Raw genomic sequence first — 24,012 nt, 5'->3', positions numbered from 1 at the left:
GTGTCACTGAGGGGCTGGGACTTACACAGTCAGAGCACACAGAATTGTCGTAACAAATAAAACATTAATTCCTGATAGATGGTACACTGTATGCATAAAGGCTTATGGTCACTGGGGAGCTGGACAATGTTTCCCACTGCAGGAGGACAGGGTTGTACTCCTGCTACAACGGGCTCTTACCTTGTTTATCCTGAAATCTTCTGTTTTGCCTCTTGCTGTGGGACTCCTGGCTGAGGCGAGACCTGGGGGGCTCAGAGCAGCTATGAGTCACCTTGTGCCGCAGCATAAGGGGAATTTTAACCCATGTTTTCTGAGCCACCTGTTTTACCAGCTGCAATCTTGAGAAACAAACCCTGGAGAGAAAAGGCAGTTCCTGCTCCCTGAAGACACAGCTGAAATACTTTGCCACCCCCAAGTGGACACTCGAGTTTTATCAGTGACACTTACGTTTCTAACCAGTTCAGTATTATCATTTTTCCCTCCACCAGGTATTAAAGCGCGTTTTCCCTCTGGACTTGCCGCGCCGGCGGTGCCTTTCTGCCTGCGCGCTGCCCAGGGCCCTGCGCAGGGCACCGAGCTCTGGGCTCCCACTGAGGGGCTGGGGACCACCTGGGCAGAGGCTGGGCAGGATTTCCTCCCTCCCCCTGTGCATCACTTGTGCAACTCCCTAACAGAGCTCAGGGGGTTATCCTCCTTTATCCCAGAGCTGTGCCACTGCAAGTGTGTCCTCTCTGCCATCATAGGCACCCAGGCAAAGCAGCGAGGAGACAGTACAGTTTGACATAGTCACACATCCACTGTACGATGGAGACATTCCTCTGTAAGATTTTGTGGCTCTCTGAATGCATCTTATGCATTTAGAACCAGACAGAGTCTTGTGTTGGTGCATGGAGAGCCATGCATGAGTGATGCTGCTCTCTTCTCCTTCCCTCATGGGACAATTGCAAGCTCAGCTGCAAAGCTCAGGGCTGTTAAATGCATCTCTTGACTTGCAGTTGAGCACACAGACCTGCAGTCAGGATTGGAATGTGAAGCTGTAGGGTGAAGATTTTGTGTGATCCTAAACAAAACAGCCAAATTTTTGTTACTAGGGAAGACAAAGGGTTTTCTGAGGAAGGAGAAGGCAGGGTGGAAGGGCAGGGAAGTGTGCATGGATGGGGAAATTTTGGAAAAGAAATAGTTAGAAGCAAATGACCAGGAACTCACCTCCAGTTCTGAAATAACTTTTTTTTTTTTTTTGGTCCTAAAAGCAGTTTTTATCACATTTAATTTGACATCCATCTAAAAAGTGACACTGATAACCAAAAATTACTCAGCTTTTTTGGACAAATGTCAAAAGCAAAGCTGAAAACGTTTAGTCCTGCACCAAGTCAAACTTTCTCTGAAAGTGTTATTGGGAGAGAAATGTCAAAGGTCTTCTACATTATGCTGTGAAAAAAATGTGGGCTGGCTTGAGGTTGAGTGCTCCGAGTTCAGTTCCCTGGTTCCCTGTGACAGCGCAGCTCAGTACCCCTTCGTTCTTGAGGGGGGTGGGGGGTGGGGGGTGGGGGTGTCTGTAGAAAGCAGTCAATGCACTTTATACCTAAAGTGTAGTCAATGTCCGCTGGTGGCTTTGAGGCTTTTCTTCCCAAAAGGTCAGTGCTTGTGTTATTTTATCACTCTGTTCTGATATTTACCTGGCTGAATTTTGGAGCTGGATCCAAATATGAAAATACTGGGAAGATGGATAGAGATGTCATGAAAGCTGATGATATTCCTTTATTTATACAGTTAGCAGCTTTCATAGCCAAGTGCTGAAAAACGTTGGCAACTGGCTAGAGAAAAGCTCCTCTTGCAAGAAAACAGAGAACTTATTTTCCCTCAAAGTGGTCTAGTGTGATAGAAATGTATTTATTTGAAGTCAAGCGTGACTTTCTAGACAGAACTGTCTATTGATTTATTTCTCTGCTTCTGTTTCCTTCTGGGAAGTGTGTGAGCAGATAATGTGGAGCACTGGGGCAATGCTCCAGCATGGTGAGCAAAACATGGACAGTTTGAAATGTGTTGCAAGGAAGCACTTAAAGGAGAGAAGAACTGTTTGCATTACCAATGAGTGGTGCTCAGATCTAAAGCCAGGTTCAGTACTGGAAAAAACACCATGACAGCAAGTGGACAACTCTGTTTCAGTTTATCTGAAGAGGTTTTGGACACTACTGTGTTTTGAAGTGTTAAAACTATGGCTTATCAGTAAAACTAAATGTTCAGCTGCAGAGCTGCTTATATGTATTTGTGTGTAACATGAAAATAAATACACTAGAGTCTCTCTTCCTATGTCTGGTCCACTCTTTAGCAATCGTGCTTCTCATTTCTCCCTCTGATTTCATATGAGTAGCAGAAAATGGGGATCCCCTGGGTGTTCAGTCAGCACCAAGTGCAGGACACTAAGGACTTATTAGAAATCACAGTACTTTGAAAAAGAAAAAAAAAAAAAAAAAGCAGATTATTTCAGCTGGTATACATGCATGAAAATACAGCATTAATCCCCGTGTGGTTTACTGCATCCAAGTGCTCTGCATGACCGCTTCTTCAGGAGGCAAGAGTAAAAACTGGGCAGCATGGTTGCCATAGCCAGGAGAAGGTCTCAAACCAAAAAGTGTTGCTTCCCAGGCTGTGTAACAGCCAGGCCCGCTCTCCCCCTCTTTTTTTCCACAGTCATTTGCCTCATTTTCTCTGCTGTTCAGTATGATACTTGCTAGGGTTTTCCCCACTGAGGTTTGTTCCACAGACTAGCAAATGGCTGAGCTGTAGCATTTCCATATCAAATGGATATTAAAGTAAGGAAAAATATGGTAACAAAAACAGAACAATAATCTGGACTTTCTCTTTCTACAATAAACCGAGGAGGAATAAGGGGAAAGGACAGGAAATCAAACAATCAGAAACTCTTGCAAGGATTAAAAGTTGGGGTTAGAATTTTGCTCAAGCTGATGCAACGATGACAAATGTCCACCAGAGTAAGCTGGGGATAAAAGATTTTGAAAAGAAACTCTGCAGAGGGTTGCCCAATTTGGGCCTTGCAGATTTCCCTGATGGGAAAATAAACGCTTCTGAGGCTGTTAGGGTAGATCACAAGCAATAAAGGTTCATGCACCAAAAGCCAGTGACCATCTTGTGCATCATTCAGGACTGGTTTCCCTGACTTGATAAAAAGGAATTTGCCATGTGTGAAATAAGCATGGACCATAATGTAAGAACCTCACCTGGTCAAGGGTTGCTGATTTTCTTCCATATTTCTTTCCATTTCACATTTTGGCTAGTCGGTAGCCTGCTCTGGTCATAACCCAGATACAGGGGCAGGGAGCTAAGCTCATGTGCCACCAGAAGTGGAAGACTCTGTTACTGTCTAGACTTTGTGAAACCTTGAAGAGTTGCAGCTGTTGTTTTTAAGGCAAATTACCTTAAATACACTTAACTTTTAAAGAAGGGTTGATTTTAGGAGTCTGGAAGCTGTTGGAATAATTTGCTTCCCACTAGGATAGCTAATTCATGAATGAAATACTGAAGGCTCTATTTTAAAAGCCCAAATAACTTCTTTCATACATCCTCAGTTTCTACTATGCTGTGAAGTGCAGCTAAGCTCCTTCCCAGAGGAACAAACTTTTGTTTGCTTTTTTGGCTAGAAGTGGGTTTTTCAAAAGACCCTTAGACTCAGATGTCTACAACATGAAGATCTCCATCAGAGGTCATATGGATTCCTTTTATAAGGAATGTGAGGAGGAAAGAAAAGCTGTGCTAAAATCAACTCAGCTGACTTATTTCAGTCATCTAGCTTAGGTGTTTTGCAGGTAGTTTTTATACATATTATTAACATATACATATTTTATACTTATGCAGTTGAAAAGCATAGCTAGACAACTAGGTACAGGTTACCTTGGAATGCTGTATGTTCCTTGTTGCAGAGCAGTTATGTTTGTCAGTCCCTTTCAATTCATTTAATTTCTTTAAAACCCAAGAGACTCCCTTAGAAATGACTCACTAGGAAAATCATGCTCCAAATGAGCAAAACAAATGGCTAACAATTAATTCACCCTAAAACACTGGGAGAACAGCATCTTCAGGGGTTCACTTACCATTTTGCTCATTGATCTGGGGGTGGTGCCTCTGGGACACCTGGCCCATGCTCTCACAAGGTGGGAAATTCAAACAAAGCTTTACCATTTGTAGGGTTTGCAGCATTTGGTTGCAAGCTTGCAGTTTTCCTTCCCTTCTGTAGGAGCTGGTGAGGGCAGGAAAGGTACCTATCCTGCCACAGAATGTGCTGAATAGCTGCCTGAACTCAATGGAAGAGCTCCAAAGAGAAGTTTTTTTCATGCTGCTGTTGACTGCAGTGCAGGTGGGTTGGGCAGGACTGAGCAACTGCAGCAAAAAACTGCAAGAGTCACGGTTTCGGGAAATAGAAGAACTCCCCAGCCTTTACATGAGGAAGGAAATAAAACACTAACACAGGGACTTGGAGGTATATTTATTGTTTATTTAACCACATACAGACTGGAGTTTCCGTTGGTTGGGTTGGTGCTAAGGAAATATTACATGTGGAGGGGGCTTTGAACGTGAATGAACTCTACTAATACCACAAACCTCAGCTCCCCCAAGACCTGCACCACTGTTTCTTCCCAGCTCAAGTTACCTGATCATGCAGAAAAACAGACCACAGAAACAGAAACACATACAAATTTACATTGCAGTAGCAATGGCAGGACCCTCCACTGTGACTTGGACACGTAGAGCACAAAGTAGTGTAACAAGGAACCATTCCTCAGCTGCTCAGCAGTAACCTTCTACCTCCCTGGCCTTAGCTTAAAATAATGCAAATCAGTTTGTGTTCCTGCATACAACCAAGATGAACAGGCAGTTGACAATGGTCCAGTTGCACCTAGTTTGCTTACATATCTCAGCCCCAACACAAGGGGCTGTTGTGTGAAGTTCTCTCTCTGCACATATAACAAGAAACAGTCCCTTAGCTGGGTCTGACGTGGCAGCCTAACAATTCCCAGTAAACCTAGTACATTACTCCAAGAGGCAGCAATGACTGCCATGATTCAGCCTTTGCACACTACACTTTTTTACAGTGTGACTTGTATTAACAGCAAAGAGCACTCATACAAGTGTTAGCCTCAGTCGGGTTGCTTCAGGTCTCATTCCTTCCCCTATCTCCCCTCCCATGAGGAACAGGTATATTGAAGAATCCTCTCCCCACCATCTATCCTGTCTTTTTGCTGCTAAGCAATTCCACTGAGGATTGAGTCTTTTTCCCTGCAACTTTATTTGCCAGCTGTAAGGCTTTCACACGTATTGGTATTCCAGTCCCGATTTCAATTACCTGGCTAACCTTTTCAATTTTCACAGAGAGTGAGAATCAGAAAACAGCAGGTTCTTTATTACAGCTCACACTGGCAGGGAATGTTTTGCCCCCCTTCCCTCCCCCATGTTTGCAGGAAAGCTCTGTCAAATTCAAACAAACTCATTGATCATAACTTGTCTATTTACTTATGCTGTGCAGACTGTTAAGTATTCTGCTCCCTTCGGCAGACCTCTTTTCCATCCTCCTTTTGGCTTGAACAGGCTGTATTTTATAGCATTTCTAAAAGCCAAGGAGAAACAGTCTTAAGTCTTCACCCTGATGCTTGACTCCAGTGGGAACACTCACCAGGGTCAAATGCTGAAGAAAATAAAAGCCTTGTCCTTCAAGAGGGGCTATTTGCTCATCTTTGATAAGCAAGACATGGTGGCCTTATTTACACGTCTCAGAGCACTTCCCAGTAGAGGCTCAGGGCACTGGAAGGGTTCCCTGAGACCAGCAGGCAAGTCAGGCAGCAGGCACCCTCTGCTGATCCCAAAGCCACTGCTCTGCCACTAAACTGTACTGGCTACAACTGTCACTTGCATAAGAAATAATTTTTCTCCTCCTTTTTGCCTTCCTCAGTTCTCCAAGTCATACCTCTCTTCTTATCTCCTTCATTATTTTGAGCCTTTATATAGCAATCATCACGCCTGTGCTCTGTCTGCCCCATCACTCAACCATCCAGCTCCTAAAAACCTTTTATTTGATTGGGCAGGGGGGAGGATTTGGGGCAATAGATCTGTTTCTTAGCAACACCTTCCTCTCTTTCTTAATCTTCTTTTGTTATTTCCAGCTCATTATCTTTGCCCATGTTCAACTCCAAATTAACTTAATTACAGACAGATTTCATATCTCTCTAAGCCAGAAGGGGCACTTGTAAAACATCCCTCCAGTCAATAGCAAATGGGGGCCCTGGCCTATGCTAAGCAGGCTTTGGGAAAGGCAGCTCGGCTCTGTCTGTCCTGCTCCCTCCAGACCCCTCTCCCGGCTGCTCACAGCTCCTGCCTTTCCTTTGAGCTGCTTTTAAGTGGGGCATTTTGTCTATCCATTTTGCAGCCTCTCCAAGTTCATCACAACCATTGAGGTCCGCAATGGATGTCTGTAGAAATTGCCAGGTGAGTGCTGAGAAGATGCCAAGGGCACTGCAATCTTTCCACCTCCTCTTGCCGTATTCAGATAGGTGGAAAGTGCCCAGGTTCAAAGTCTATACCTGGTGGAAACTGCCCTGGGTGCAAACCTGAGCTAAACCTGAGACATAGTGAGTCTCAACACTGGAGGTACTCAGTCCAGGATAACCTCCTGTTAGTTACACATTTGGTAGGCCAAAGATGTCTTTTGGTTAATGTAGCTCTGGTTGCCCCAAAGCCATACACTGATGATAGCTGTCTCTTGAAAATCCCCTCTGAGACAAAAATGCACTAACTGGACTAGATCATCCCTCATACTTCATCCTCTCTTTAGCCTGTGATAACAGGTTTGCTTTGGAAATCAGGAGGATCTATCTCTAGCACCTGATGGGTTTCTCACCTTCTAGTAGGTAAGGTTGCACCTTCTGCTGGAGGTCAGGTAGCTATTACCCAGCCAGGACAGCTCTTCCTAAGTCCGTCAGGTTTTGTCATGGTGTCAGTGATTCCTCACCGGTAGAAGCAGGATGCTGCTCTGAGGAGAACGAGGAGAGATCTGTATTCACACACGGGGGAGAGGTCAGCCACCGACAGAATTCTATTGAGGGCATATGAAGCCACCTATAAAGACATAGGGGAGGGGGAACTAAACTCCCACCAGCAATATAAAAGGCAGGGGTGGGTTTGTGGCAGTTATGAGAGGAATCAGAGACCTGTATCCCTACCTTTAGCAGAAGACACCCGTGGTTTCTGGGAAGGAAGGAAAGCCTGGGTGACTGTTTGTAGAGATGGTTCCTCCTCATTCAGATGTGCACTTCCTTCCAGCTGTTTGCTGCCCTGCAATGTGGAACCACAGATTGAATTGGGATGTGTTTCCCCCCTCACCCTACAAAGGCAGAGTTGCAAGTCATGCGTGTATACTTGGAGGTAACTAACTGGAACCCTGGTAGCAGTGCAGCTGGAGGACGAGCCTTCTTGGGACTCCGGTGGCTGACCCATGAAGTTAGGGGGAATGAGATAAAACTACACAGCTGTGAGGAGATGGCACTGCAGTCAGGTCCCTGTCCTTAGTCCTGGACTTTGTGAGGGATACAGCCTCATTCAGAATGAAACTCATTCTGCCCCAAAAGCTTCAGGCTCTTCCCTTTCCTTGCTGCCCCTTTCTTGCTCACCACTTGGCTCTGTAGGGACAGAGGCCACAGTTAGGATATTTCCTCCCTGCTTCGTGAGGACATATTCAGAATGGTCTGTCTCAGTGCAACCACATTGCATTTACCAGCTCAGTAGGAGGCTGCTCCTAAGGTTTGGTTTATAGGCCAGAAGGGCCTGAAGGGGGCAAGGAGCAAATATCTACCCTGAAATCTGAGTATGTGGCCTTTAAAGAGCGTTTGTACTCATCTTCTGCAGATTTACAGGCCAACGACACTAGTCAGTGCCCACTGGAGGTCAGCCTTGTGCCACGCAAACCTGCGTGGGGAGGAGGCAATGGGGTGCCCTGTGACTTCCAGCAGCCTTGGACTACAAGCACGCCTGTGGGGTGCACGCCATGCCCCAAGAGACAACCTGCTCCAGCTCCCTCGGTGTTGATTCATGATTCAGAGATTCTTCTTGTTTTCCTTTCTTTTTTTCCCTGCTCAAAAGTGTCCAGAGGGCTGTCGCTGGATAATCTCAGCAAGAGAGATATGTGTGCTGTTCAGTCAGCACAGCGCAGGCTCACAGAAACCCAGAATGGTCCTTAGGTCAGAGCAGACATGTGCGGTGGCATCACACAGCTGGCAAGTCAGGCTTGGCCTGCTCGTCCAAGCTGACCTGAAAAATACTCTTGTTTCAGGGCAATTCTCAGCCTTTTAGTTTTGTTTTACAGGGGAGTGGCATTATAATTGTATACAGATTGCACCCTCTGGATGAGAGATCAGAATATTGATGCACAACCAACACAAGTCCAGATATACCTAATTCAGAACCATGTTCCCTGCCAAAGCCTATAATTACGACTTTCTACACTGAATCCCATCCGAAGAGTCACTTCTTCTACCACTTCTGTGAGACCCTTCAAGCAAGGCTCAACAGGTATTTGATGGGAAACAAAAGCCTTCAGCTAAGCATTTTGATAAAACAAATTTGTTCCCCCCCAAAAAAGAATCTGTGCTTTTACTACAGGATCCCACAGGTGAAGTGCAAACCAAGCTCTGGCTCTATCAAGTGAAGTCAGCTCTTGGTAACTCTTATGTCTATACAAAGTATGCATCAGTATGGCCTACACAGAAAATGGAGATTGAAGTGCTTAGTTGTGATCTCCCCAGATTACTATTCCACACATCAGTCTGTGGCCTGGATATTCCTTATTTCACCTTCAAGGTGACTTAATTTTTCTTTCTAGTTCAAGGATTGTAGAGCTGTCCTCTGCCCTGCCTCCAGCCGGGCCACAGCTGAAGTGCAGGATATGCATCATCCACAGGCATTCACTGAAGCTCAAGACTGAAATGACAGCCAGCACCCAACAAACCCTCTGTCAGCTCTTTCTACCATCAGTCTTAAGCATGTATTTCTTCTGCTTTGCTGTAAAAGGTAAAGAACCATCCCTTTTCTGCTATTTTTCTAGCACAGCAATAGAAAAATTGATCCCCTCCGCTGGCTTCTTTCCTGTGAATGATCAGTTATCCTTTGGTGTTAAACAAACTCCAATTATGCGTTCTAAACAACCAGCGAGCCACAAGGGTCAAGGTACCTTCTGATCTCTTACCTCTTATTCCAATTAGTATTCCTGCCTGCATGGCTTTGTGCATGCTGTGTGTTTCCAGCAAGAGAAAGGCAGCCTCCAGCTCTCCATCCTTCTCCACTCATATTCACCTCCTGCCCCAAGGAACAGCAAAATTCTTTCTGAAGGCAGACAGTTCTTAAGACAGACTGGAAAAGATGGGAGAAAAAAAAAACCCAGACAGGAGCAGTTCACTGTAATAATTCAGTAATACTGGCTCTCCATAATTCAGAAACAAACCCACAGCATGACCATGGCACTGGAATCATTACTTGGAAGATGTGACTGTAACCAGCCCAGGACCCTGGCAGCCCACTGATGACACAGATGGTTGGAAACCAGGCAAGCAGTGGGTAGGAACAGCGACGAGAAGACTGTTGGCTTTGGCAGAGCCCATCAGGCATCCTTGCGGCAGCCCTTGGGTGCTGCCAACTTGCTGCATTCTGGAAACGGTGTTAGGAGAGCAGGATGCACTGTTCTCAGCATGACCCATACTGGCAAATTACATACCAATGAGCTCAGGCCAAGATTCACATCTTCTGCTTTGCATATTAACCAGTTTTGCATGCAGAGGTGAAACAAGGTTAATGAGGACAGGAACACAAACCTCTGTCATTTTGCCCTCGGGATCCACCACTAGAGCTTTGCTACTCCCTCTCACAAGTCATACAACTTCATGCCTTTTTTATTTGTTTTAGGTTTTGTTTTGTTGGGGGGGGGGGGGTGTTGGGTTGTCCAAACTTGTCCCCCACCTCCCATGCCTGCCCCGCCACCCCCCACTTTGCTGCAACACCTGTGCTATCTACTACAGCAGGAAATGTGATGTCTTCACCTGGCTGTTTGGGAGCTCTGCATCTGATGGTCCATTACCACTTTCTTATGGGGTATTTATTTTCTTCTGAACATTTTGTACTATCACAGATGGGGCTGAACCACTTACCTCTATCAATAAATCACAGTAGCTAAAGCCCTGGTTTACTGCCAGGCTGCACCAACTGTGGAACTCAGTAAGTGTGCTGAAGACAAAAGGTTTGAACCTGGGCTATATTTAGCTGTCCATATTTAAAGACGGATTGGAAGAAAAGGGAGAGTTTAGAAAGCATCTAGGCAAAAAAACCCCAGCTGTATGGAAGAAAGTTAGTTTCTGTGAGCAAGACCCAATTTCGTACATGTTGGCTCATTTACTCCATCAACCTGCCCAGCACATTTTAGAGTCAGGATTTGTTCAGCCTTCCAAGGACTCTCTCTACCATACCCCAGCTACCCTTGCTCTCCCGTGCTGCAGGCTGAGTCCTGTTCGTGACCCAGTGACAAACTTCTGCCCTGGACATAACTGAATAAAGAAATCCCTTTGCTGAAACACTTACGGATACTGGGGCATCACTCTTCAGTGTTGCTCTGAGGGAAATCATGCTTGTTTTAGAAATGTTAAAACAAAAGGGGTTATGGATATTGAGGGGGTTTGTTAGTTTGATTCTGGCAGAAGCAGCTTTTTGATCCATTTATCAAGCTGCCTGCAGCTCCCATTTCAAGGCTGATGAAGATATAATAAACAGTGAATCAAAAAAAAAAAAAAAAGTCTTTTGAAAGGTGTATCCAGAGCAGCTCAATAAATAAAAGAAGGTAAGGAACAAAGAAGAAAAATCATCAGTGCAAGTTTTGGCTTTCCTCTGCTGTTCATTTTATAGCATAAATTTAAATAAACGAATGAAGCAGGTTGGTGGAATCACTTTCATTCTCAAATTCATTCTCAAAGAAGTCCTGCCTGTGAATTCATTTTTCCACAATGGCTCATGTCTTGCCAGCTACCCTCCAAATTGCCCTCCAAACTGCCACTTTCAAATTTATAAGCATATCCATCAAGCTCTGCAGACGCCCAGAGTTTCTTTGAAAAAGTACCTGCATTCCTGATTGATGAACGCTCTTTATGGAAACCCCAGTGCAACAAACCTCACCACAGCTAAGAGCCTGGATGCCAGCTAGGAATGACAGGTAATTCCAGACATTACGCTGTTCCCTTCCCACTGCCCGTACTGAGAAGAACTTGGAGTCTGCACTAAGCTTTTTTCTTCCCCACAGGAGACATCGCTCCTGCACAGCTCCCCAGAGCTCTCAGTCCTGTGCCAACTATTAGTTGCTTCCCTGGGTACGAGGGCAGCCTTTGCTCACAGTAGGACCGAGTGTCTTTGCCACATTCTCTTTTCCATTTGGATTCATAGATACCAGGCAAGCTGGGAGACTTCTCCAGTCCCTCACTGGGTATTTTGTGCCATTGATCTCTGGGGTACGACAATGAAGTTACTACATTTCTTTCCAGTGTATTTTGGTTATCTAGACCTGATGGGCATTCAGGCTGGATGTGCAGGTGTGAATTTCAACACTTCTTCCAGAAGCTGTCACCACATTTTGTTAAATTGCAGGAACTCTTCTTGGGTCTGATTTTCTTCAGCTGATTTGGGTTGAGACCCATGGGCTTCAGCAGATATCAAGATCCTGTTAGCAATGGAGAAAACAAAGAAGGAGTTACAGACAGAAGAAAACATTGAAAGATGAGAAGTGATGAAAGAATCAGAGAGAAGTAGTGAGAAAAAGACAAGCCTAGAGGAACTGAAAAGGAAAGGGAAAAGAAGAAAAGTGAATAAAGAACTTGCATTAGAATAAGGATGAAAGAAGGAAGAGAAGGGGAAAGAGAAGGAAAGGGAAAGAGAGAAAAAAGGTCCAGAAATATCTGTTGATGCTTCACCAGATGCAAACAGTATCAACAATAATAGAACCTCTGAGCTCTGCAACAATACGTGAAATAATTCAAGCACCACTTTCAGATTAAAAAACAGTGAAGGGAGTTTGATTTCTTTCCCAGTTTTTCTTTTCCTTATATACATATATATAAAATAACCTCATCCACTTATGTTCTGTGGCTCATCACCACAAAAATATAAATGAAAGAATGAAACCACCCTTCAGTGCAGACAGAAAATAAATCAGAGGCCTCTGTGCTTTCTCATTGTTGCAGCTGGGTCCTGTCTTCACATTTATTTATTTTTAAATTTTCCCTCCCCTCCTTGCACTCTAGAGACCATATCCCATAAAACGCTGGGTTATCAAGTTAACTGTGAATAATTCATGAGATAATTATAAAACATTTACACCAGAACATTATTATCTTGCAACTGAAAAAACCCAAATACTTAATGTCCTCCAACACTGATGGCAAACCTCTTGTGACTGCCATGTTCTTTATCGCTACAATTAAATGGAATTAATCTTCAGTACTGCTTTTGTGCCTACTAGCACAGAATCACAGAAAAGACACCCTCAAATAATATGAAAGCACAAAAATACACACATATATGTGTGTGTGTTTATGCACACACACACATATACAAAAAAACCATACATATATATGTGTGTGTGTGTTTATGCACACACACATGTGTGTGCATATATATATATATATATATATGGGATTTTTGACACGTACCCACAAAGAAGATTCAATTTCATGCTTTCTCCCCCAGGCAGACTCTGAGGCATAAGGGACATATGTTTTTATGCTCAAGGGATGATTCGGTGCACACTGATTATGACCCACACCCAGCGGCACACACACACTACAGGCACAGCTACCTACCCAGAGTGAAGAGACAGCTGTGCATGTAGTGAGGAGCTGCTGCGGCTCATGGAGACAGCCTGTCTCTCCCAAGTGCAAGCACAAGCACATGTGAAAACACACGCAGACCTGCAGCCCTCTCCACCATACACTGAGGGATCTCTAGTGGGATACAAGGTTTTCTTTCTTACACCCTGCTGCCGCGAAGGGTACAATTCTCCCTTCATCCAGAAGGGGATGTTTGGTCAGATTCTGTTCCCAAAGTAAGCCTAGAGCTTACTTTTGAGTGAATGTAACAATAAATTTCAGTTTTACACTGGTGCCACCAAGATCAGGATTTGGCCTTAGATATGCACCCAAAATTAAGACTGCCATATGTAGCTATGAAGGCTCCTACAAAAGCATCGCTGATAATGCAGATCTCTAGTACAAGAAGTATGACTGGCCATTAGGACTTCTGCAGCCTGGATAACAGCTCCTTTGTCACCTTCTATCTGGACATGAGGCCAGAGGAGTGTCTGGGAAAATTCCCAAGGCATGCCTTCACCGTGTGCTGGGGACTCCAGTTGTCACAATGCTCCTGAGGGCTTTAATGGACAAACACATAAAAACCTCAGGAAGATTCTTGCTTAGTTTACAAAAACCCTCAGCCTGTTTTTAGAGAGACCCAGGTTTTTCAACAGTGACTTCTCTTCTCCCCCAGCAACCACTAAAACATAACTCCACTATAGACAACTGGTTTTGTCAACATGGGCTGCCACACTCCCAGGAAACAGGAAGCCAGCAAACCTTGGGCTGGCGCAGCTGACATCTAGCTACAACCCCTGGGTAACCCAGGGTAGACAAAGAAACCCTCTCAGGGCAAATAAAGGACAGAAAACCTCTTTCTTGTTCCTCTTTGCCCCTTCCTCCCTATTTAAACGCGATTGGCCCGCACAGATTGGAAGCACGCTGCACATCCTGAACCATGAACGTGTCCCAGGAGATCTGGCACTAAGCTGATGGTAAGCAAAAGTACCCAGAGCCTGAGGCATTACAGTTTGATTAACCAGACGAACCTTTGTAGAAGGATTAGGAGGACTCTATCATTGTGATGTTTGAATCCTAATTGAAAACCAGTCCGCTGTGCTGGTCTGGGATCTGGGAGGAGAGATGTGTGTGTCTGTGAGCAGCAGCTTTGCGCCAACAAGGGGGTTCACAGCTCCAAAGAACCACGTTCACCTCCCATTGCATATCAGCCCAGCAAACGTCATGGAATTGTACAAGACCAATGGAGACAGTGGGAACTGGAGTTTGAATTTTAATCATCTATATAGAGGCCATTTAGAAATCGGTCTGCTGTATGCAAGTGTCAACAAACACTCATGAAATTTCATCCCTGCATCAATTTGCAAAATAGGAAAAATGCTTTGTGAACACAAATGTAGTCCTGTGTATAGAGTATAGAGCTGCCAACAGCTGCTCTCTGGGGTGATTCCTGTAATTTGCTGTGGTTTTCTCAGCCAGATGTCATTTAGCATGAAGACTATCATCAATATCTGAGCTGAGGTTGAACCCCTAAGAGGGTCTGTTATCCTTAACCCTGAAGCACAGAGGACTTCTGTTTCAGGTTATCTTCTCTGAGTACCTAACTCAGCTACACAATGAGGAGATCTATGGGCAAAAGTGTGGTGCACGGTTTGGATTACCAGACCCTCATGCCATACACTGTCCATGGAGGGAAGCAGTCCCAATACCTAACTTTGAGCCCATCAGTGGCTGTCTAAATGCACAAGAGTCCCACTCCTGAGCATTCAATCTCAGTGTTGATGTTACAGTGCAATGCTGGCATAACAAAGCAACAAGACTTGACTACAAATGGTTATTACCACTATCTATCTGATCCTGCAGCTAAAGACCACAAATCATGGGGCTAGATGTTGTTCGTGTCCCCTTCAAATATGTAGCTATAGCATAGCCTCTTCCTCAAAGGAATTACTGTCGCACAGAAAAAGTTAATATCAGCAGGTAAAGACAGATGGGGACCATGAGATGATGAAACAATCTTGACTGGGTTACAGTCTGAAAGTACTAACAGCTTAACTAGTGTTAACCAGCTAATTACAGATGCTAAAGAGGTAACACCCCTTCAGCTGTTTCTTCATAACCACCTGGGCACATCACCCACACATGACTGCAAGACAGAGCTCTAGCTGAATGCTTAAAGACCATGGCAGTACAAGGGGATGTGTTCTAGCTCACGTATTTGCTTATGTTCTTCCTGAATGCCGCTTCCTAACATTTGAAATCATTTGAGTATGAGTTTCCCAGTGAACAGACCTGAAGACTGCAGCATTTAAGCATCTCTGTAAGGACAAAGGGAGGATCAGGTCCAAGCTGTTTCTCCTCAAACCATGGATCAATTGAGCAACGCTGATGATGTCACTATCCCTGGCACCGGGACCTAATTCAAAATTACCTCAAACCTGAAAGATTGATTTTCACCATCAGCATTTAATGTCTGCTGTATCTTTCTTTTCCCAGCAGAGGAAAAAAATAAAAGAGAGAGAGGGCTGGGGTGGGGGGGGGAGAAGAAGATGGTTCTGATTCAACTGCAATTTAGCATTAATTTGCATTTTTAAATTAGTTAAGCTATGGACCGTTGCAAAGCAATGACAGAGACTTTTTGTAATAATTAGTCTGCTGGGAGTGTAGAAATGGCTATACAGGCAGGTTGCACTGAAAGAGGAAGCGATACCCAAATGCTCAAACTGGGAAATCTGCATCGGGAAATTTACTCTCACTCATATGGGGCCAGCTCCAGCTCGCCAGACACAGCTACAGTTCAGACAACTTCATCTGTGCTAGGCACTGACTATAGGCAGCAGAGAGAAAGGGATATTTTTAGATTATGATTAGTCTTATCCTAAAGTAAAAATCTAAATCAGGTCAGATGATTAGATACCTGAAGTGAGGTGAGATCAATCTCACCACTGTTCTTTTCAGTATAATCTTACATTTGCAGTTTCTTCGTATGCACCAGTCTCTCCCAAGTAGGCTCCACACATCTTACCCCTTCTCCCTTCCTTCTGCAGTTCCTACCATGCTTCTCTTAGTGCCCGTGGTGAGGTTTATTCCCCTCCTAACTCCAGTGGAAAGTCATCATAGCTTCAGGTCTGATGGTGAGCGCTCAGGGAAGGAAGAAGTCGGGGGTCAGGGTGGAAATGAACTAAACAGCCCCCGGTTTTGCCACAGGGACCTACTTTTCCTCAGCTCCAACAGGGGGATACAACAGCACTTCACTGTGCGGTGCGTGCTTGCTGCACATTCAGCGATCTGACTCGGCCTCACTGATTTTTGCAATGCATCTCATGTTTGTTGTTTGAGATGGGTGAATATTATCACATCTCTTTCCTTGGGTGGCAGAACACGGCAGCACTAATGTTCACTTTGCTCAGTAATGGGAAGAGACAACTCGTGACTGAGCACTACTTTAGAAACACTGCACACTTGACCATCCTGAAAGCAACTGTCCAATACCCATTAGATGCTAATTTGCATCATCTTGTATTTGTTGTCCTTTGCCTGCCCTGCTCCAAAGGCTGGCATCTGTTTCTCAGTGTGACTACTACTTTCTGCTTAAGTTTTCCCTCTGGGTGAACTGAAGCACAAGGAATATTTAGTGAATTTCCTGAAATCCTTCACCTGGTCTGAAACATCAACCCTCAGAACATTTCTGTTTATCCAGCCTCATCACTGCCTGTCCAAAAATGCTCTTCCAAAGCAGCAACAGACAGTCCCAGCAACCCAGCGTCAGGAATCAGTCAATACAATGTATCTGGCACTCTCAGTACAGACAAAAAATGAAATTATAAGGAAGGTGGAAGCTTTCTTTGCCCCTATATTGGCTAGAAGATTTCTGATAATATCATTACAAATGTTATTTGCATCTGTCCATATTCATCAGACATTATCAAACAATCACCGAATACCTAAAAGCCAAACACTTGAAGTTAGACATTACTAATTATGTACCTATTAACCCCAATGGGATCAACAATTCAAAGAACATATGCACTTAACTGTTGTCTGAACCTATGTGACAGAAAATTGCGTGCACTATCCAGCATAATTATAAAGGAACAACAGATTCAGGGCTGTACCATGGAACGGTTTCCTATCTCTCAAACATAGTATGAGATTACAGAAAATCAACATTTTACAGACACTTAATCCATAACAGTGTGTCATGTGGGTACATAAAACCCAGCAATTTTAAAAGTGTTTTACTTCTCGTCTCCTTCCAAAGAGGTCTGTGTGACTTAAAAATTGTTCTACCTGCATCAAACGCATTCACTCTATGACCACAAAACAGAGACCTCATTATTCTGACAACAAAGTGAGTGCAACTGGATTTCCCTGAAGGAACCCAAACCTTTACGGTTATATTACCATGTCACTCTGAGTTTTCATAGGTATTAATCACAAAAGGACATCTTATTTCAGCATGGACTTAAGTGACTTGATCTAAGCTATCTCTTTTGAGGACAGAAGTGCAAGAAGAATGTGAAAGGTAAAATAAATAAACAGGTCTACTTATATTATGGATGCCAAGACCTAAATGTGGTGCACTGTTCCACATTTGTTAAGTCACTTGCACAACTTTTGGGACTGGCATTTCTGGAGTGTGTTTTTCCTTTTCAAGTTTCTGATATGTTGTTGCCAGTTAGGCTCATCACTTCAATGGGTCTTAGCCATGACAGCTACCGCTGCTGTAGAAAGTTCAAGTTTCTTGCTTACTCACCTATCCTTTTGCCACTAGTCACATGTCCAAACTGAGGTACAAGTAAGCACTTCCTAGGATCCTCCATGCATATAGCCTCAGGATATCCTTGCTTTCGTCCTCTGGCAGAGAATAGTTGTGGGATTTGTGATTTACAGCTGTGGTGTAGGCTCTGGAAAGGTTTTTTAGCTTGTAGCATACAGGGGTACATGGAGCAAACCTGGCAGTGCTGTTGAACTCTGGATAGGATTCTTCTCAACTGAGCTTAGGCAGCTGACCTGCAAGGTGTCTTGGTTTCTATTGTAGTCACTGGCGACAGAAACACCTCCCAAAGACCATTTGTCTCATCCTAAAATGGCTGTCCAAGAGAGATGGGACCGTTTCTGAACATGTCGTTCTATTCCTACTAACAACAGAGCAAATCTACACACTTATTTCGACTAGAAACAATTTTTAGGCAGTTACATTTAAACTAGGTGAAATACACTCAAAACATCTTTGCACATTTGCCTGTGTACATAGAAGCAGATCCAATCTAGTTGTTTATTCTTGAGTCTTTTCACAAAAGGACGCGATTTTCAGACAGGATCAAGCTGGTCCAGATTTAGACACAGGAACTATAAAAAAACATCCACAGCCCTATGAACTTACACTCCCAGTAAGTCCTGAGATCACAATGGTGTCTTCCCTGTGAGGCAGCAGGTTGTGTAGGGATAACAGTGAAAAGAGACAGAAAGGGGATGGAAAAGGAGCTTCACTGCATACCTTGCTGTTCCTTGTTACTTGGAGAGGACAGATCTGCATTATAACCTCCCTTTCTGAAAGACTGAAAGCTTTTTTGAAACATCTCTAACCACCCAAAGGCTGCCAAAGCTGTTACACACGATATTTCTTTGTCGAGTGTCTCCTTTTGCTGGCAGCGCAGAGGGCATGAACCTGGGACCTGTCGCTAGACCTAAACCTGCTGAGGCACAGTCATCTATAATCATATTTTCTGGATATTTCCATATGTGTAACCAGCAGTTCAGATACCCCACTCTCCCATGAAGTACTTTTCCATAAAAATAAGATCCTGTAAAACCTATACCTTTAGACAACCCCCATTGGAGATAGCCCACGTCTCTTTGTTTTACAAAAGAAATGCTTGAGTGTTCATTCTCCGGAGCCTCCTGAATTTCCACTGTGTTATCTGTGTTATCTGTGATTGTCTTGGAAACCCAGCTCACCCTGAGGCCACTATTAACATCTTTCAGCATAACAAAAGCTTTTATTGTCCCACTATTTCACATGCATCCCGTCAAGACACCCAGATGAATGAGTTACCAGGGGGTAAGTTTGGGTATAAATTTACAAGCCCTCTACTCCATCATAATTGTCTGTATTCATATTCTCATTCTTCATGCTCATCCAGATGTACTTGGAAGTGATTTGTCCTCAGGAAAAAAAAAAAAAAAAAGGTTTGGCTTCTTTGCATCTGTTCTGTAGAAACAAAGAAAAGGGTGTCCTGGGGCTTCTCGGGGAGAAGCTGACATCCTGGGAGGTCACCCACTCATCTTCCCTCTGTAACTTGTTCTTCTTTCTGTGGCCTCTGTCACGCCTATTCCACATCGTTAAAAAATATTTAGTGAAAATATGAAGCCATCTATTTAGTCTGAAACACAGTTTTCATCCAAGTAGCTGAAATATTTCAGCTGGAAGGAAACTTACTACCAGGGAGAAAATACTGAATGGGGTTTTCTACACTAAAACTCGACACTCTGCATGTTATGAGCAACCATCCATAAAGGACATGCAGTTTACATCACCAGAAAGCTCTTCTCCAAGCCCAGCTATAATATTTCTCCAGAGACACAACCCAAGAACATTTGACTATCTGCATTTTTGCATGTGCCTCAAAGCTTTTGTTAGCATGACTATGATGGCTAGTGGGGATGATTTGCTCACATTCCCAGCTATCTGCCAGGCCAGAAAAATCTCATTGTTTATACATGCTCGCTGATTGTTTTTATTATTTAGTTGATTGATAAAGAATCCCTTAATGGTGTCCAATGACTGTTGTGTTTTCAATGAAGCAGCAAATAATTCAAAAACACTAAATGCTCATTATAACTAGTAAACGGCAATACAATAACAGGCAGGCAAATATTAGAGAACTTCTCACCCAGCTGAGTGAAGCCAAATATAATAAAGATTATCTTCAGAGAAATACACCATGAAGGGCATTCATGTCTGTAAATGAGTTCAATGCACCCTTCTTACCTGTGGTGCTATTTCACCTAAAATGAGAAGAAAGCTAAAAAAGTTCCCCAAGTCCAGCTTGTACACACACTGAATTTTCTTGGTGTTTATCTGTTACATGAGTATACTGACTTTAGTCATCTTCAGCTCACACAAGTAGCATTGCTTATTTTATTCTTTCTGACTACTCCATTCCACCAATGCTGGAATTGCTCTCTAATAGTCTGTGAATGCTATGATGTCTTAATTACTGCAGTGCTTGTTGTATTCCTATGTTAGATAATCGAAATGTGGGGAGAGAAGCAACAAGGAGAGTCAGGCATTCTGAGGAAAAGACTTGCTCAATGTATGCATCTTAACGCAAACAAGTCCAGGATGCCAAGAGCCACATCCAGGAAATGAAAGAGGCTGGGCATGAGAATACCATCTGCCTGGGGTCTTGCATCACCACTGTAGAAATGTGACTGTGATTGCATTTTGTTTCTCTTTTAGCTTCAATCTCCCTGTAGCTAGAGAAGATGACTGTAGCTTGTAGGAGTAGAAAAATATAATGCTATTCAGGACTGTGACATTGTTATTCTAAGTTGCAAAGAAGGAGGAAGAGCAGATTCAAGGATGATACCCTTGGGCTTGATTCCCTTTCTGGCTTATATTGACATAAACAACATGCAGGAGTGGAAAAGTCTGTATTAGCAAGAGAATTTAAATGCACTAATCAATTTGCATTGCTAAAGTCATGCAAGACTTTAGAGGCATAATGATAAAACTGGTTCCCCTGAATTTCCTCTTTAATTCTCATTAACTGTCTTGGTCAAATTCTCTTCCTTATTCAGATTTCACCAATAAAAAATGACGCAGCTAAAGGCTTAGAGTAACTGTGGGTTTGCACCATTGTAGAGGATAACAGGTTTCTCTCTAAAAACCAAAGTGCCTTCTTCAGACTGGTGCTAGAATTGTTGATGTTCAAGGACAGGTTGGACAAACTGCTGCAAGAAGAACCCAGTGTGGTTTACTGAGAATCACATCAGTCTTGAGAAATCCTGAGCTGAATATACTCAGAAAGTAGAAAAGGTTTTGGAGGAAGATTAAACATGCTACCCTGCTCTTGTTCTTCACCAGATACCTGCTTATGGCCCCTGCTGAAGACCCATTACTGATGCTGTCAAGCTACTCTGAAGGATCCAAGATATCCATTCCTCAATAGCTAATAATCTACAGATTCAGCTGCACCATGAACATCATCTACATGTTTCAAGTCTGATGAGAAGACAGAAGACTGAAGATTTTTTTTACTGGAAAGGAACTCTCTGCATTCCTGCTAATGCCCTCAGAAGCAAACAGAGACAAACCCCTATAAAAAACAATTCTCAAAAGTCTTTCCACAAACCGGACATGTTTCACAAGATGGACAGAACAGATCCCAGCACGCCAAGTTCAGACATTTTATGGCAGAATGTGTTCCTACATGAGTAAAACACCAAATTGACCCATAATCTATCAGAGCAACAACAGAGAATAAAATTCCCAATATAATTGGTTTATAAATCACTCCTGCGATACCAGGACCTAGCCATTTATTTTGAGGACTTGAGGGTTTGTGCTGAGGAAATAGGGTGGTTTAGCTATATTTAAACTCTTTGGCTGGCACTTGGAGAGCAAAAAGACAACTGTGCACAGTGATTTATTTCTCCACTTTACTTGGATTGTAAAGGTGTGAAGACAGAGCTTGGAAAAAGAAGTGCTTCCAGCGGCCACCAGGCACTGTGCAAGCGTTATCCCTCCTGCCCCAGCTTTCTGCCATGCTAGATCTGCACTCAGAGCAGCTGGTGACGGACAGTCACCTTCAGCCTCTCCATGATGCCTGTCATAACGTGCTAGCTGTTAACTGATCTTTGAAGACCATTTTGCTAACAGAAGCTTACCAGAGATTCAGTGCCCCACACAGGGAGCCCATACAATGGCATATTCACTCACACATGTATATACTGTTTCTCAGGTCATGTATCATCCCTGTCTCTTACGTTCCGAACTCCTCTACATGATATGAACATCAGCACATGCACTTAGCTGCACAGTGGATGCAGAGCATCATCAGGGCCAGGTGGGATGGTTCCTCCCTAGTGTCCTGGATTCAGGAAGGACAGCCTTTTCTCCCTAGCAAAAGGAGCAGAAATGGTTTCTCAGTGTAGCTACTGCAGAAAGTCCTCAAAATTATCAGCCTTCACAGGACCATGGAGTGGGATAAAGGCCAGACCTGAACTGGGAGTGAGGTCAATAATCATGTGTGAAAGTATTTTACGGCAATTTTGTCTGAGCAGAGAATTAGCAGATAGGGAAAAAAAATATACTCCCATCCTCCATGGAAGAAATAGAGGTCACCTGCCAACCCTTTCCCACAAGCAAGTGGCCAGGACAGAGCATTGCTGGCAATTTCCTTTTCCTGACACTTACTTCCACATTCATTCCTCCAGAAAGCAACAGCAGGGCCATTACTGGATTTCTGCAGCTGTTCACGCCTCACTCTGTGCCAGCACAGTGACTTCAGTGACAGCAGCCAGGAAGCAATACAGTATTATCCTCCCTGTGCCATGGATTTACAAGTACAAACCTTTTCTATGACTAGCTTTTCATCAGCAGAATTGCACAAAGAGAGCAGCTGAAGTTCAGGAATTCCCATGCACATCCAAAGCCGACAGAAAGATCTGGTTACTTTAATCCTAATAAGAGATGCTCCTAACATACAATGAGAAACTGAAGTCTGTTAAAAAGGAAAAGGAGGGAAAGGTAAAATTTTGTACCACACTGTTCTGCTAAGTTATCAAAGGAAATCTGGAAACACTGGCCTCTGATTGCAAATTTGGTCATGGAAAGTGGCTCTAGGGGAAAAAAAAAACCAAAACAACACAACAAAAAAAAAACCAAACCACAAGAATTAAAGCTGTTTTCCTCCTTGTTTTCCAAAAGTACAAAGTAGCCAGGCAAAGAGATTCAAACAACAGCCCCAGTCATTGAGCTCCAGCATGTGAGCAGACAGACAAACGTATTTCACTGCATACGTGCCTTCTCCAGACAGAAGTCCCAGTGAAGGGGAGATTCCTCACATACTGACTGCAAGACCAGCAGGCAAGATCAGAAGGTATTCAGCATGCAGCCACACTGGCATACACACTCCTGCCCCATTCCTTCAGCCTGTACCATTTATCTGTTCCAGAGCAGAAGCTATAGAGTAATGCCTACAGTTGGCACACTGCTGTAGAATGCATCACCAGGCATTTCCCTTGAAAATCACTGATGTGCATCTGGCTTTAAAACTTATTTTATTTTCTTCTAAGTCATCTGTTCTGTTGGTTGACATTTTATGTCAACAGTCATGAAAGTATCTGAATAAACCCCATGGAAATGAACATTCTCTGTTTAGTTATGTGCAACACACAGTTCCTACAGCCTCCTATACCTTCACCCAACAAGATGGGTTGCACTGGATCTTCTTGTTTCATGATATAGGATGTTGTCCCTGAACCTCCCTTTCCAGACCACCAAAGAATTTCAGCTAGCCTCTTGCTCAGTGGAAAGAGACAGAGACAACTCAATGCTGCAAGCATCATACACTGCCATTGCCTTCTCCTCTGGCTGTAGCACATGGAGCTGGTTTTATTTTCAAAATCTTCTATTCAGTTTATCTCTTGGACACTTAGGAGACCACCAGTTGGTCCCTGTAGCATAAAGACTACTTAAATGAGAATGAGATATTGTTCTTCTGTAGCCTGTTAGCTACACATGAGTAAGCAAAGGCACGAAGGGCCTTAAAGGGAAGATATTTGAAGAAGGAACTTAAGCTGAAATTCTCAAGTGTATCCTAGTGCTTTCAGTAAGACACCTCATAAGCATCCATTTTATATGATCTGGAGAAAGGCTTTGGATTTTCAAACACTGGCATAAAATTAGTCTCTCCAGCCTAAGCTTTGATCTGAATTAAGATCATGGAGAACTGGTCAGCAGCAAAAATCTATAAGATCTGATTAATCAGAATTGAGTAATTGTTGATGTCCAGTTTGGACAGTGCTATCTAGCACTGTATGTTTAAAGTCTTGATGGTATATCTTTTCTGATTAGCCCTTCAAAAGAATATTCATGTAAGTT

At 43.5% G+C, this 24,012-nt stretch overlaps 1 long non-coding RNA gene across 2 annotated transcripts; it reads right to left on the bottom strand.

Annotated features, from left to right (window-relative positions):
* Positions 1-4,489: 4,489 nt before the first annotated feature.
* Positions 4,490-11,751, bottom strand: LOC119153021. Of its 2 annotated transcripts, XR_005106014.1 has the most exons (4): positions 11,600-11,751; positions 9,248-9,411; positions 7,230-7,341; positions 4,490-7,039 (listed from the first exon to the last, which is right to left on the bottom strand). It is a non-coding gene; the product is annotated as an uncharacterized LOC119153021 (long non-coding RNA). The 2 variants fall into 2 exon arrangements; XR_005106013.1 differs by having other exon boundaries at positions 9,248-11,751.
* Between the last annotated feature and the right edge of the window lie 12,261 nt (positions 11,752-24,012).

The sequence above is a fragment of the Falco rusticolus genome, chromosome 8 (genome assembly GCF_015220075.1).
Source record: "Falco rusticolus isolate bFalRus1 chromosome 8, bFalRus1.pri, whole genome shotgun sequence".
Lineage (NCBI taxonomy): Eukaryota > Metazoa > Chordata > Aves > Falconiformes > Falconidae > Falco > Falco rusticolus.
The sequence above is the reverse complement of the archived record's forward strand: the minus strand, read 5'-3'. Positions and strand labels throughout refer to the sequence as shown.